The following is a 16,235-nucleotide window of genomic DNA, read 5'->3' as shown; positions in this document are numbered from 1 at the left end:
AAGAATCCAATGCACCGCTACAGACTAGGGACCAAATGGCTAGGCAGCAGTTCTGCGGAAAAGGACCTAGGGGTGACAGTGAACGAGAAGCTGGATATGAGTCAGCAGTGTGCCCTTGTTGCCAAGAAGGCCAATGGCATTTTGGGATGTATAAGTAGGGGCATAGCGAGCAGATCGAGGGACGTGATCGTTCCCCTCTATTCGACATTGGTGAGGCCTCATCTGGAGTACTGTGTCCAGTTTTGGGCCCCACACTACAAGAAGGATGTGGATAAATTGGAGAGAGTCCAGCGAAGGGCAACAAAAATGATTAGGGGTCTGGAACACATGACTTATGAGGAGAGGCTGAGGGAGCTGGGATTGTTTAGCCTGCAGAAGAGAAGAATGAGGGGGGATTTGATAGCTGCTTTCAACTACCTGAAAGGGGGTTCCAAAGAGGATGGCTCTAGACTGTTCTCAATGGTAGCAGATGACAGAACGAGGAGTAATGGTCTCAAGTTGCAGTGGGGGAGATTTAGGTTGGATATTAGGAAAAACTTTTTCACTAAGAGGGTGGTGAAACACTGGAATGCGTTACCTAGGGAGGTGGTAGAATCTCCTTCCTTAGAGGTTTTTAAGGTCAGGCTTGACAAAGCCCTGGCTGGGATGATTTAACTGGGAATTGGTCCTGCTTCGAGCAGGGGGTTGGACTAGATGACCTTCTGGGGTCCCTTCCAACCCTGATATTCTATGATTCTATGATAAAGTGTTACAGTGGCACAACTGCATTGGTGCAGCATTTTAAGTGTAGACCTGCCCCAACAGGCCTTTTCTTAGGTGTGGCTCCTTAACAATTATCTGAAATGAAGGGCACATTCACACAGCAGTTAGAATGAGTAATACATAACAGTAATATGTTCTTGGTAGTCCCTCCTACCCAGGTGTTGGGCTGCTGCATATTGTTTCTTGGCCTGGTTCTCCTCTCACATACATCAGTTTCACACCAGATTGATATCAGGAGTTACTCTTCATTTGACATGCTGTAAATGAGAGAAAAATCCGAGGCTTTTTATGTGGCCTTTACAATTAGTCTTATGGATGGAAAGAGCTGACAAATCAGTCTCCTGGTCTAGATAGGCCCACAGAATAACAATTTCATGAAGGCTTGTACAGTAGTTTGTTTAGAAGCAGAGTTATTACAGGCTCTAAAAATAGGAACTGTTGGCACTTACTAGATTATGATGTAAACTACACTGGAGCTTTTCCATGAAAGGTGTTTGTTGTTTACCTGAGCAAAGCACTTTTGATTAAAAAACTAATTGGGGCAATGAGCTGAAACTTAGTTTCTTGCCACCTTCTTCACATGCATCAGTGAACCCTGTTGCTGAGCCTAGTGGAATGCAACTCCTAAGACAAAGGGGAGAAAAAGGCTAGAGGATCACTGAACTGAAAATATACAGTAAATTAATTGGGGTTGAAAGAGTCCACACCAAAATGGAATGAGCAATTCTTATTTGTCCTGCTTCTGAAAGGTTTCATTCTAAGTGGAATGACAGTAATCCATCTGCTTGTGCCTACCCCAGCTCTGCATATCAAGTGGAAATGGGCCTTCTGTGAAGCCCCTGAACACTTCTCACTCCGCAGGAATAAGGAATTGATATGTCCAATCCATCGTGAAGAATTCACTTAACCAGCAGAGCAAGACAAGAAGAGAGAAACCTCAAATGAGGTCAAAAAGAAAAGGAGTACTTGTGGCACCTTAGAGACTAACCAATTTATTTGAGCATGAGCTTTCGTGAGCTACAGCTCACTGCATCCGATGAAGTACTCCTTTTCTTTTTCCGAATACAGACTAACACTGCTGTTACTCTGAAACCTGTCAAATGAGGTCCTGGCTTCTGATGTATGGATTAGAATATGTAAGCTCCTCACTAGAGACTGGTCAGGTGAGATCAAACTTGCTTTTAGAGGCAGGTTGCTATCTGTGCAAACATGGAACGAGGGTGCCCTAACAGCCTGTGACAATAAGAAAATGGAGAGCATACCGTATTAGAGAATTCCCATCAGACTACGTTGCCACATCTGGTATAGCTGAAGCACAAGACTGAAATACTGTCTTATCATGTATGTGAGAGACTTATCTATGTAGCTTCTATTACCGTAAATAGGATTTGGAAAGGAAAAACCACCCACAATGAAAGTAGAATGTGGAAATTACTAATAATTAGGGCTGTCAATTAATTGCAGTTAACTCTCATGATTAACTCAAAACATTAATCGCACTGCTAAACAATAGAATACCAATTGAAATGTATTAAATATTTTTGGATATCTTTCTACATTCTCAAATATATTTATTTCAATTACAACATAGAATAAAAAGTGTACAGTGCTCACGTTATTATTTCTGGTTACAAATATTTACACTATAAAAATAATCAAAAGAAATAATATTTTTCAATACACCTCATTCAAGTACAGTAGTTTAATTTCTTTATCGTGAAAATACAAAATGTAGATTTGTGTTACGTAATTGCACTCAAAAACAAAACAATGCACAACTTTAGAGCCCACAAGTCCACTCAGTCCTACTTCTTGTTCAGCCAATTGCTAAGAGAAACAAGTTTGTTTACATTTATGGGAGATAATGCAGCCCACTTCTTATTTACAATGTCACCTGAAAGTGAGAACAGGCGTTCGCATGGCACTTTTGTAGCAGGCATTGCAAGGTATTTATATGGCAGATATGCTAAATATTTATATGCCCCTTCCTGCTTCAGTCACCACTCCAGAGGACATGCTTCTATGATGATGATGCTCGTTACAAAAATAATGCATTAATTAAATTTGTGATTGAACTCCTTGTGGGAGAATTGTATGTCTCCTGTTCTGTGGTTTTACCCACATTCTGCCATATATTTCATGGTACAGCCGTCTCGGATGATGACCCAGCACATGTTCTTTTTAAAAACATTTTCACTGAAGATTTGACAAAACGCAAAGAAGGTACCAGTGTGAGACTTCTAAAGATAACTACAGCAATCGACCTAAGGTTCAAGAATCTGAAGTGCCATCCAAAATCTGAGAGGGACGAGGTGTGGAGCATGCTTTCAGGAGTCTTAAAAGAGCAATACTCCAACATAGAAACTACAGAACCCGAACCACCAAAAAAGAAAATCAACCTTCTGCTGGTGGCATCTGACTCAGATGATGAAAATGAACATGCATCGGTCTGCACTGCTTTGAATAGTTATTAAGCAGAACCCATGTGCATGTATCTTATTAACTCTGTTTTCCTAAACCTCCACAAAGAAATCCCAGGCAGTGTGGACCTGCCCTGAACCAGGCTGGCCAACACCGTCTGATTTGGGTGGCATGTGATAAATGAAGGGCGAGGGGGGGAGAGGAGTAGCTCCCTTTTATGGACATCCAGCCAGCCAGTAGCTATAAAATCCCTCTTAGTAGCTGTTCTCTAATTGCTCTACCTGTAAAGGGTTAAGTTTAATACAAGCCCGGAGTGGCCAGTATTAATTTTTAGAATCCTTGCAGGCCCCCACCTTCTGCACTCAAAGTGCCAGAGTGGGGAATTAGCCTTGACAACCCATCATCAGCATGGACTCCTGTCCTCTGGAATGGCGGTTGAAGCATGAAAGGGGAATACAAATGTTTAGCATATCTGCGTAAATATCTTGCAATGCTGGCTACAACAATGCCATGCGAACACCTGTTCTCACTTTCTGGTGATATTATAAACAAGTGGGCAGCATTATCTCCTGCAAATGTAAACAAACTTGTTTGAGTGATTGGCTGAACAAGAAGTAGGACTGAATGGACTTGTAGGCTCTAAAGTTTTACATGGTTTTATTTTTGAATGCAGTTATTTTTTGTACATAATTCTACATTTGTAAATTCAACTTTCATGATAAGTAGATTGCACTACAGTACTTGTATTAGGTAAATTGAAATACTATTTCTTTTGTTTCTTTTTTACAGTGCAAATATTTATAATCAAAATAACTATAAAAGAAAGTACTATGCACTTTGTATTCTAATTGAAATATATTTGAAAATGTGGAAAATATCCAAAATATTTAAATAAATGGTATTCTATTAGTGTTTAACAGTGCAATTAATCATGATTGATTTTTTAATCACGTGATTAATTGCAATTCATTTTTAATCGCTTGACAGCCCTACTAATAATTGTACATTCATAGTTTTCTTTTGTTTTAAGCACAAAAGACACTTATTCCACAATTTCAGGCTCCCTAATAATTATTTAAAATGACACCCATAAAGAAACACCCAGCAAGCACATCACAGAATGCAAATGAATTTTCCAGCTAATAACTTAAATAAGCAAAAAAGGCACACCCCTCTATTCTAATCCCATTCCACCCATAGCCTATAGGTGGAGTTTGCAGTGTGCCCTAAATTTCAACAATTTTAGTCTATTTCAGACCCCAGTGAAGAGCAAGCTCCAGAGCCAAGAGCCCTCATAGAAAATGCACCCCTGGCAGCCCCCTCTTTCTTGTATTTCAGCTAACTGAAACTGGCAGAATCACATGGGTGGTCTCTCAGGTGTGTGTAGTACAGACATTATTAGCAACTCCAAGGGCTGCCTTGAAACTGGCACTTAAAGAAATAAATTCCCTTTGTTTCACACTTTAATAATTAAATTTAGTCTCCACGTTGAGAAAGGGAACTGATAAGCAGGTATAGAGGTGGGCTATTGAATGACTAAACTGCTTATTTCTATCCTTTTTCACCTTTATATAGTTTGTTGGTGGGACTGCAGACTAGAAACCTGGAGTCTAAGCTAGGTGTTTTTTTGGGGGAGGGCAGGGCACGGGGAGGAGGATATATATATATATATAGAGAGAGAGAGACATACTTTCGGGGGCAGGGACCATCTTTTTGTTCAGTGTTTGTAGGCCGCCTATCACACTGTGGTCAGGTCCATGACTTGGGTTTCTAGGCACTATGCTGATAGAGATAAATAACGAGGAAAATACTGAATTTCATCCACCGCTTTCTTACAAGGCCATTCTGTTTCTCTGCTTAAGTGACATGCGAGTAGCAACATAAATGTTTATATTTACTCTGTGTGTTGAGAAGAAGCAGCCTAATATTAGAACTGCTATAATCTATCCATAACTCGTGGGTTTTAAAGGTTTTGATATTATACAGCATAAAGTGCTGTATAGTTTTGTTGAGTGCAGCTCACTGGACTCAGCCTCTTTATTGCAGCTTTGACTTCACGCAGGCATAAGAGCAAAACAGACCTGTAAGAAAGCATTCAGTTATGCATATCACACACACACATATAGGGAAAGAATCTAGTCCAGTGCAGTGAGCTGTCTCTTATTCCACAAACACTGTACGTAGTCTTCTCTCTGGAGACTCATGTGCAGAGAAGCTTACAAAGATACCATGCTTTCACAAGGCCGTTCTGTTAATGCATTGAAGTAAAGCAAGTGGGAGAAAGAGCTCTTTATAGTTTGGCCACTTTATAGTAGCAGTTGAACATTAAATAAAAGGGATCCAGAGGCAACAGAACGTGCATGGAATATGTTTATCTGCTACAGAAATTACCGAGATTTTGTAGTAATCCATAAAATGCAGAGCTGAGAGTCTCAGCATTCTTCTTCTTCTCATTACTTCCTATTTTGGAAAGGGTGGTAAGGAAAGATGAAGGGAAATCCCCCTTGCTCATACAAAGTGTACAAATAGGCAGGATTACTGTTCCTGACTGCTAACCTGGTATTGCCTCAACTACACCCTGGCAAATGATCATAGAGAACAAAATTTAAATAACCTGGAATGACATATTGTACTGTAAGGAGGTAAGTTTGCCCAATAGAGCTGTCATGTGAAAATTAAACTTGGGATATAGGGGGAAATGTGTTTGTTAATTAAATTCTCCTGCTAGATCATTGTCTGTCCTTTAACACAATGCAACTAAATGATTTTTCTGTGTCAACTTCCTCCATAAAGCAGTTAGCAACTTCCTTTGAAAAGGACATAACTGTCGTTCCCCTCAGGATATTGTACGTAAATTGAAATTAGGCCTGGTGGTGATAAGCTAGGGTTACCATATTTGTCCATTCAAAAAAAAGGACACTCCATGGGGGGGAGGGAATTTCTTCGCACCCCGCCAGCCCCGTCCCCATTCAAACCCCTTCCCCAAAGTTCCTGCCCCAACTCCGCCCCCTCCCTGCCCCATTGGACCAAATCCCCGCCCCGGCCCTGCCTCCTCCCCGAGCATGCTGCGTTCCCCCTCCCTCCAGGCCGCGCGAAACAGCTGTTTCACAGCGCAAGCACTGGGAGCTAGGGGGAAAAAGTGGGCACTCGCTCGAGTGATCAACATTCACTTTCTTTCTCCAACGATCAACATTCACTCTCTTTCCTGAATGATCAACTCTTCTTTGGGGAAAAATAATAACGGCAAAATCCCAGACTTTTTAGATATTTAAAAATTCCTTCTGAACGGCGATTTAAGAACCAAAAAGCCGGACATGTCTGGGAAAATACGGATATATGGTAACCCTAGATAAGGATCATAGTGGACCAGCGGAGCATTTTATTTACCCATCTATATTTATAACAAACACCCATCCACTTCACTGGGAACATTAACAACACATTACATTTCACAATATACAAGTATAAAATCAGCAAGGTTTTTTAAAATTTGTATTTCAGTAGTGCCCAGTCAGGGATCAGGTCCCCACTGTGTTAGCTGCTGCACACAGAAGAAAGCCCTCTCACCCAATTCCACATCCCTCCATCTACCTTGTACTCAAATGCCCAGAAGAAGGGGGTGGGCTTTTAAGTCCAGTAGGGTAATCTGGCTTGCCCTTAGCAGACCAAGCTGGGAACCAAATTCCAGATTTGGGGACCCTCAGAGAGCCCATCAAGATGCCACCACAGCAGCCCCTTTCCTTTAATCCCAGCTTGAGTACCTCTGTTGTTCTCAATTCTGGAAAGAGAACATAAGAAAATAGGTTTCAGAGTAGCAGCCGTGTTAGTCTGTATTCGCAAAAAGAAAAGGAGGACTTGTGGCACCTTAGAGACTAACCGATTTATCTGAGCATCCGATGAAGTGAGCTGTAGCTCACGAAAGCTTATGCTCAAATAAATTGGTTAGTCTCTAAGGTGCCACAAATAAGAAAATAGGCAAGCTCTCTGATAACCAGATACTGAACCACTGAGGGCATTACAGGTTAAAACCAACACTATGAACTTCACTCAGAAACCAACAGCGCTCATCAAAGCCCCGATTTACAGCAGACGGGCCATTCATTCTATTGCCTCAGCCCGGTCAGAGAAAATGGAGGAGATATAAAACTGGGTATCATCAGCATACTGAAGACACTGCAGGCACGCATCATTTTATGGAAGGTTCTGTGCAACACTTAGAGACCCAGGGTTTGAGTGGGGTTTAAATGTTCACATGGCTTTTTTGTAGAACAGGTGCACTGTGGTGCATTTTGCCTAGACTGACTGTAAAACATTGTCTAAAGAGTTAATAGCAGGCTAGCAAGAGGATTTCTAAATGACTTCCTTTAACACTATTGACCTATGAATATGACCATTCACAAATAATCATTTTAGGATCTGGAGCTGGTAAATGAGCTATAGTTAAGCATGTACAAGTGTTTCTATCATAAACTCCTATTTTCATGTTGTGTAAGTCCCATGTAGAAAGATTCCTGTGGCGTAAAATTAGGTACGTCAATACATTGTGTCATGTATTTTTCTCGATTTACCCTCTTTTCTACCATTTATTACATAGAGCTGAGAGGGTTATATACTGACCTGTCAAAAACAACATACGTGTTACCTCATTATTTATTTACACTGAGCAATCACACTCTGTCAGTTTAATAATAAAACCTTTTAGCACTGTAGATAATTTATTTTTCTTTTCAAAGAACCAAAGCTTGGAAATTATAAAAACCCTGGGTGAAATCTTGACCCCAATGATATCAATGGAAAAACAATCAACTTCAATGAGGTCAGGATTTCATCCTCAAAATTTAGGTAAAGTGAAGAACATGACAATAACCAACTATAAAGTTATAAGTTTAAGGTTTTGACTCTGTTTTTTATAGATTTGTATCATATTCTGAACTCTCTTTAAAGGGACAAAGTAAAATTTGAAATCTAGTGAACTGAAAAAAAAATTACAAGAAGGGTCAAAAACTGCACCTAACCCCATCTTGCCAATTTTTTGGGCATGAAATCACATTTCCTATTCTATTCAAAAATATTTTCTCTCCCTTATATTTTGAGAATTAGCTAGAGAAGTAATAGAGAAACTACCTATATAAGAATCTGAAACCGACTACCAGTATACACAAAATGCTGTCAAATGCAAAAACAAATAATTATTTTTCTCCTCTAATCTATCTCGTTCAGTTACAGTAATCTTAGGTTTTAATTATAACAACAGTAGGTACAATGCTTTAAGGTAGAAATGTTATTTTTAAGTTTCCAGTGCCCCTTTAAATATCTTTCTGCCAATATACACCTATGCCTTTATTAAAGTGGTAGTGAAATCAACGGTGTGAGTGGTATTGAGTGTCAAGAGGTATGTAGTAATTATTTTATATTCAAATAAAAACAATTATGTTTTAGCAATTTAAAAAATAAAAACAAATAATAAAGGACAAATAGAATACATATTTTCCATACTTACTCAAATGGGTTTGGAAGAAAAAAAGTCTTCGGGGGCAACATTAAAAATGTAAAAAAAAATAAATAAAAAAAAAATTATGAAGCTTCTTCTAGGATAGAGTATGTAGTTGTATTTTCCTATTTCTAAATCTGTGACTAACGTGCATTTCAGAGACAAATTGAGTGAGGTAATATCTTTTATTGGACCGACTTCTATTGGTGAGAGACAAGCTTTGGAGCCACTCAGTATCTTTCCCAGCCTGAGAAAAGGCTCTAAGAGTGTCACAGCTATACAAGATTGATCAGATAGTTTAGCATAAGTAGTTAGCACATATTTTTACCATTCAAGGTAAAGTGGCCCGTTAACACCCCTGTAGTCTTAGGACAAAAAGCGGAGTTAGTGGTTTACAGATTGTTGTAATAGGCCATAAATCCAGTATCTTTATTAAGACCATGTATTAATAACATGCATTAGTAATGAAAGCTGTATCACAAAGACTAGCTAAATTTCAGATGTCTCGTAAACGATTTTTTCCTTCATTTCTTATGCCTTGATAGGAAAGTGAGAATTCCTAGGAAATTATTCATTCAGAAAGGGACAGATAGAACATGAGTTTCTCAATTTCCAAGGGAACTAAGATTTAAAGTGTAGAAAAAATTGTTGTATAGGCACTTGAATTATCATGATTCCTTTAAACTACAATATAGACCAAACGCATTAGACATGGACCAAAATATTCCCACTTTAAGACTGGAGTAGCAAAACTGTTAGTTATCTAATTGGTATCACCAGCTACTCTAATCTATTCCCCGTTGCATTATTTAGCACAAGTAATCACAATGGAGTTAACACATATGTCTAATTAGGGTGACCATATTTCCCTATGCTGCATACAAGACACCTGGTAAAATTACTTGTATTCAAGTGAGTTGAAAAGAAATCAGTCAGAACTATGCAGTACAAACATTCAAATTAACATCAAGTTGGCTGTTAAAAAGAATTCAACTACGCAGTATTTCTTTTTATTTACCTTCTTATCTTTAAAGCTTTAGGGCTCACATGGGGAGGGGTGACACAAACACCCCGATCTCCCCCCACACACACACACGGGGAATGGTCACACACACACGTACACTTCTGTACACCTCTCTCACAAAAGGGTGGGGGGGGGAGGAACCTCTGGACCCAACCTTCCTTGCCCAGCACTCTCTGCCCTCCATGCCTGGATGGGCCCCCTGGACAGACCCACCTCTCCTGGTACTTGGCACTGCGTCTTCCCGAGGCGACACGTGGTGGGCAGGGCACGCAGGGTCACATGCCTCCACTTCCAGATTTCTGCCAGGGTTCACACCAGAATGTGGTCAGCAGCAGCCTTTTGGCACTGTGCGGGAGGGAAGGGATGACGTGGCGCATGTCTTTGCAGAGTTTCTTTCTTTCCCCTCACCATCCCCCCCTCCCCCAGTGTGGCTAGAAGCAGCTTGTCCCTTACTGCCTACACAGTGTTGAAAGGCAGCTAACACCTCCGGGCTGCTGCTCGCCATCACCATAACCAGCCACCGCGTGGGCAGGAAGGGGTTAAGCCCTAAGGATGCATTGTGTACCAGGGCCCAGGGAACCTGAGTGCAGGGGCTTCAGAGAACCCCACCAGAGAGGTGGCTCAGCAGGGAAGGAGGGTACCTAGGGGATGGAGCAGCCCCACGGTCCCTGGGGGCAGGACCCAGGGCGGCGGGGGTGGGGGTTGAAGAGGATTGTTAAGCCCCGGGGAGTGTTATGGAGCCTGCAGGTTCAGGGCGGGAACAGGCTGGAAATCGCTCTCCCCCCCCCACCACTCCAGAGCTTAGCTGAGGGGTGGAGAGGCTTCCCCGTGCCAGCACTGTGTGGGGCTTTGGCACATGCAGGGCTCAGCTCCTCCTGGCCAGCGCCCCAGGCCAGGGGGTGTTGGGCTTTCCCAGGGTGCTGGGCCAGCCAGAGGCAGTGGGGGAAGGAAGGAGCCTGCCGGCCAGGGTGTTGGTGAGCTGAGCGCTCCGACCAGGGGCTGGTTCTCCGCACAGCGCTGGGAGCGGCACGCCCTGCCGGGGAGGATATGGAGGAGCAGTGGGGCTCGGCGGGGGTGAAGGAGCAAAGCAGGGAGAGGACAGCGAGAGGGGGAGCACATAAAGGGCTGCTGGGTGGGCAGCAGAGGTGACACGTAACCTGTGGCCGCCTGGCACTTGCCTGCACTCAGATACCGCAGCTCGCAGCCAGTGCCAGCTGGAAACTGGACGGGGCCCTGCTGGCTGAGAGCCGGCACGCGGCAAGGGCTGCACTGACGGACCAGCAGGGGGAGTGGCTGGCCCTGTGCGCTGCATCTTCTCCCCGCCACCAGCCTTACACACCCACCCCCATCGTCAGCCACTGGACCCCCCCACCCCACTCACTGCTGGTGGGCGGGCGGCTAGCGAGCAGGGATCCGGCCAGCAGCAGGACCCGCCGGTACTGACGGGGGAGGGAGATAGAAGATATGGGACAATTTGCCTGTTTTTAAGAAAAAGTCAGGACAGCTGCAAGAGGGCTTAGATACGGGACTGTCCCTTTAAAAACGGGACGTCTCATCACTCTATATCTAATATATATGTGTATAGGCATAGACTGTAGTAACTGTACTAAATTTCAGTTATAAGCCCCTTGGTCAGAGCATGTGTTTTCTATGTTTTGTACAATGCTGGACACACTCCTGGCACTCACATAAACACCAACAATGCAGTGGTCAGAACCAGAGCCAGTACAAAAAAAGGACAATTTTTCACAAAACCGTGAAAAATTTGCTCCTGTTCGCATTAGAAAAATTGGAAATTAGAAATTTTTCAACCAGCTGTATTCAGGGCCTTGCTTTTATATCTGTTGTAACAGACCTCCTCTCCAGCAGCACAGTACACCTCTACATCAAGCGAGAGCACTGCTTCAGCACAGGCTGAATAATCACCAGCTTAGGTGCTCCTCAGAGATTTCCCATCCAAGTGTTCATCCAGACCAGCCCTGATTATCTTGTGTGAACTGACAGGATCATACCACAAGGAGGTTTCAGAGTAGCAGCCATGTTAGTCTGTATTCGCAAAAAGGAGTACTTGTGGCACCTTAGAGACTAACCAATTTATTTGAGCATAAGCTTTGCTGTAGCTCACGAAAGCTTATGCTCAAATAAACTGGTTAGTCTCTAAGGTGCCACAAGTACCACAAGGAGGTACAGTAAGAAAAAAGGTTAAAGGGGAGAGCCTTCCACAGCCTAACAACTGTGGAAGAGCTGAGAGTGTGAAGTGAAGCAAGCATGGTTTCACATACAGCAAAGATATATGCAACTGATATGACAATGTTATTAATATATTTAAAGCCACAAAGGACCATTAATCATCTAAGTCTGACTTCTTGCTTCACACCGGCTGTAGAATGTCACTCAGTAATTCTTACGTTGAGCTCAACAACTTTTTAAACTTGTAGATTATAAAAGACACATGTTTATATATTTGACTCATGAGATCATATACGGACTAATGTTAAAGTTATATAATCCATAAGTAACATATGAAACATGTCCATATGGGTTTAATCAGGTTAGTTAAGTGCGTAATCTGACAATGATAAACTAATGTATTATTGCATAACATATATGAATTTATTACAAATCTTTATTCTTCTGTCTTCTGCTGAGACTGCCAAACTTTATTCTGTTTCAGAGTGGTAGCCGTGTTAGTCTGTATCAGCAAAAACAATGAGCAGTCCTTGTGGCACCTTAGAGGCTAACAAATTAAATTATTAATTATTAATACATTTGTTAGTCTCTAAGGTGCCACAAGGACTCCTCCTTGTTTTTATTCTGTTTGTTTCTATTAGCAATCTTTTCCTAGCATTTACTAATAAAATATAAGTTTTCAAATGAAGCTCTTGTGAAGCTTAAATTGCTGGAACACTGATTCTCTCTGTCCATAAGGAAGAGTATAACCTTGTCTTTTTTGAAAAAATAAAAAGATAGGAAGTTTTGAAGGATTAGACTTTTATCAGTAGCTGTCAATAAACATAGATTTCACTGTACACACACAACCAATGCAAATATATTGCCATGTATGATAATCGAAGTTTTCAGAAAAATGCTGCTTGAGAACTTAGACTTTGATTGAAGGATATTTACTTTGCAGATGTTGACAGTTTGTGTTTTCACAGTTACAAAGCTTTCACTTTTTGAATCTCAACATCTGTTGTCATTTAATAATTGTCTTACCCCTCTCCCCATAATTTACCCCCCCTGAAAATTTAAATGTATAAGAATAAATATTGACACTATCTGTCAAAATTATATATTAAAAAAAAAATTCTGCCAAGCCTATAAATATAGGAACAGGCAAACTAAATTAGTGCTGCTTTTAGGTTAAAGGTCTTAGATCAATAAACCAACCACATTTGTGCAAACCGTTTTTGTGTGTATTTCTTTGACCTTGTCTTCTCTAACACAATACATAGCAAAAAACAAACAAACAAAAAAATCCCCCCTAAAGCCCTACTAAAAGAAGACACTGTTCTGCACATGCTTCTCTCCCTAGGTGAGAGAGCAAACATCACATGACAGATGTGTAGTCTGATCGCACAGTGCTCAAATACTACAGTGATTAGCGTGGTATAAGAATCTTTAGCAAAGAGAAGAGAATGATAATAGAGGAGAGTATTTTGAGATATTCAGTCGAAATATTGTCCATTAATACTGCATATTAATCCTCTAATTTTTCAAATACCACAAAAATGTTTCAGAATATTTTATATTACAGTAATGTACCATTATGCAAAACTATTAATAACGGTACAAATGAATTAAGGGACACATAATAGTTCCAGTACATCTTATTGTATCAGTTTTTCTTTTCACCACTGCAAATAGCATAAAGTGGAGTTTTACACGGTCTCTAAATAAGCATTTAATTTTGATGAGATCAGGCATATGAAGGTTTTAATAGGGCATTTATAATGTTATGCATTTTTTTAAAATAGCAGATTGAAACGCAAATGTAATTAACATAACATTATAAATGGGCAGAACAATGTTAATGAAAAATGCAATACTTTTATGTTTAATTGATATTTAACAAAAATGCAAAATAGTTAAGTAACATAGGCATGCTTAATGTCAGAACTTTCAGTAATTAAGTTTACTGATACCCAATTAATTTCATGCAGGCTTCCCTGTTAAATCCTAATTGAATTCCTAAAACTCCTTACAAACATAGTGCACGATACTGAGAAGTGCTGAGCACACCCAACTCCTACTGATTTCACTGGAGTTACAAGCAATTAGTCCTTTTCATTATCAGCATCTTACAGCCTGATTTTCATAAATACTGACAACTTCAGCTGAAGTCAGAGGCAGCCACAGGTGCTCAGCACATCTGAAATAACAGGCACTCATGTATTAATAAGAATTTATCACATTTACTGCATTTGATTTCTGAGTAAATTATATATCCAGAGAAGTTCCCACTTTCCTCATATGAATATTTATACACTTCAAAAAAAACCCAAAACTGATCAATATACCATTGACTTACTGAACCCACGGTATGCAAAACTCTGGAATGTCTATTGAAATGTGTGTGTAAAGCTTCTTTTCTGGTTTCAATTTACTTAGATTCTACAATGAATTATATGAAACATTTATTTTGTGCTGAAAATTAGCACTGTTACATTCCAGGCTAAAATCTCTAACCTTAAAAAAAGCAATGCTAAGATTAAGAATTCGAGCCCTCAGAATTTGGGCCATTCAGTCAAGGTTAAAAGCAAAGCCTCTGTAATATTATCTTTACTTACTATAATAAATAATGGAAACTTGAATTTCTCTACAACCTCACACATGTTAATTTACAGTACATGCAGTATTCAGATATTACTTGATTTTTTAAGTCTTCAGAAAACCTATAAACAAGCCAAGTTTGAAGGAAATAAATTGAATAATTTTAAAGGTACAAACATTGACATTTTAAAACTTTTTCATTTTTTTATTTTTTATCAATTCAAGCTTAAGAGTCATGATAGTTCAGGGACATTTGAGACCAGAATTGGTCTTACCTGTAGATGTCAGATGCCTCAGCGCTCAGGACACCTTGGAGTTGAGCCAAACCTGTCTAGATTTGAAAATGCTACTCCTTGGGGACTGAAGGCTGATTCTCATTTACAGTAAGTGTAAATGCAATATATACCACATCTGTGTGAAGGATGTTAGGGTAAATGAGTCAGGCCCTAAATATTTCAAACCTGCTGTTTAAATCATACTTCTTCAGAAGAACCATTTTGTTTTTCAGGTCTGCAGACTCCAATGGAGCTATATTGAGAAATACTGATGTGCTGGATGGTGTCTTGGCTGACACAACATGGACCTTCAGACCTGAAAGCATGAACTGATCTAAAGAACGTAGACCCTGTAGCTGGGGGTGTAACAACTGACCACACCACACCTGAAAGTGGTCATAGTGCTTTAAGGGTGGGGGTGAGAGAGAGGCACAGATGCTGTTGCAAAAGTGGTGTGGGTCAGTGTGGTGATGCTAACTCATCTCCCAGAGACTGGAAGGGCTGGGGGATTGATAAAGGGTAAGCCCGGAGGGAGAAGCCCCTTTTCCCAGAGCAGATGGAGCACCACCCACTCTCTCACCCTCAGGAAGTGGCAAAATGCCAGGTTTGGTCAGGACTTGCGGTGGGCATTGTGCTAGCCGCTTCTTTCTTGTGGGGCTGGGAAGGAATTTTTCCCTCACCACCACATTGGGCAAGATGGAGTAGAGGGTTTTTCACCTTCTCCGCAGCAGGTTCAGGGCAGGGGAGGATTTGTTACAGTGAGTAGGGAAGGGAGTTAGGCTATGATTTTGCAACTCATGTTGTAAGTTTGGGGCAGGTACCCAGTGCAGGTACTCCACAGGGAAGGTACAGTGACAGATAAATGGCTTGGTAAAGGACTTAAAAGAGGTGTTCGTTAAAGGATCAGAATGGAGGGTCGGGGGGAAGCTTTCAGGGCACCTATGACTGGCATGACCGGGAGCCAACCACCCTTCCTTTACAGCCCACCTTAACTCTCATTCGAGGCAGGAGGATGGTAAGGTCCCAGCAATGGGTTGGCTGGGGACCAGGAGGGAGAAAAGGGGGTGCTGGCAGAAACCCTTGGGTAGATATTGAAATGATCATGAGGTTACCTGCTCTGTACACTTTAATTAGCTGGTAGTCGCAGACATCTAATAATAATGTTGCAGCCTGATTAAACCATATTAAGTGTCTCCTGTCCTTCTTCCGGTATAGCTGGCCGATCATCCTCAGCAGATCAGCACAGAGTAGGACCTGCAACACCCATTCACCATATAACTCCGCACCAAGGAACCAGTGACCTCTAGACCATAAAGCATGAGCTGCTTCAGCATGAGCTAAAGAGCCAAGGCTTTTTAAGTGGGGGCTGTAATAGCTCTTATCCTCTGTGGATCAGCACAGAGAGTGACCTGTAACACTTGCTCCTGGGTAACACCGGTACAGCAAGCTTCTGAGTAAGGGGTAAATCTGACTGCTGCCCAGAATCATG

General features: G+C 41.2%; 1 protein-coding gene across 8 annotated transcripts in view; it reads right to left on the bottom strand.

The window, feature by feature from the left end:
• The window catches only part of FRMPD4 (FERM and PDZ domain containing 4), a 437,016-nt gene that overhangs the window by 108,948 nt on the left and 311,833 nt on the right, over positions 1 to 16,235 (bottom strand). The window contains exon 1 of one of the 8 annotated variants that reach the window (XM_048860767.2): positions 6,775 to 6,793. The exons of the other annotated variants lie outside the window; for them this stretch is intronic. The gene's annotated coding sequence lies outside the window, so the exon portion shown is untranslated. Of the gene's footprint in view, positions 1 to 6,774; positions 6,794 to 16,235 lie in introns of those variants that run through there. 8 annotated transcript variants of the gene reach the window in all.

This window comes from Caretta caretta, chromosome 1 (genome assembly GCF_965140235.1).
Source record: "Caretta caretta isolate rCarCar2 chromosome 1, rCarCar1.hap1, whole genome shotgun sequence".
Lineage (NCBI taxonomy): Eukaryota > Metazoa > Chordata > Testudines > Cheloniidae > Caretta > Caretta caretta.
The sequence above is the reverse complement of the archived record's forward strand: the minus strand, read 5'-3'. Positions and strand labels throughout refer to the sequence as shown.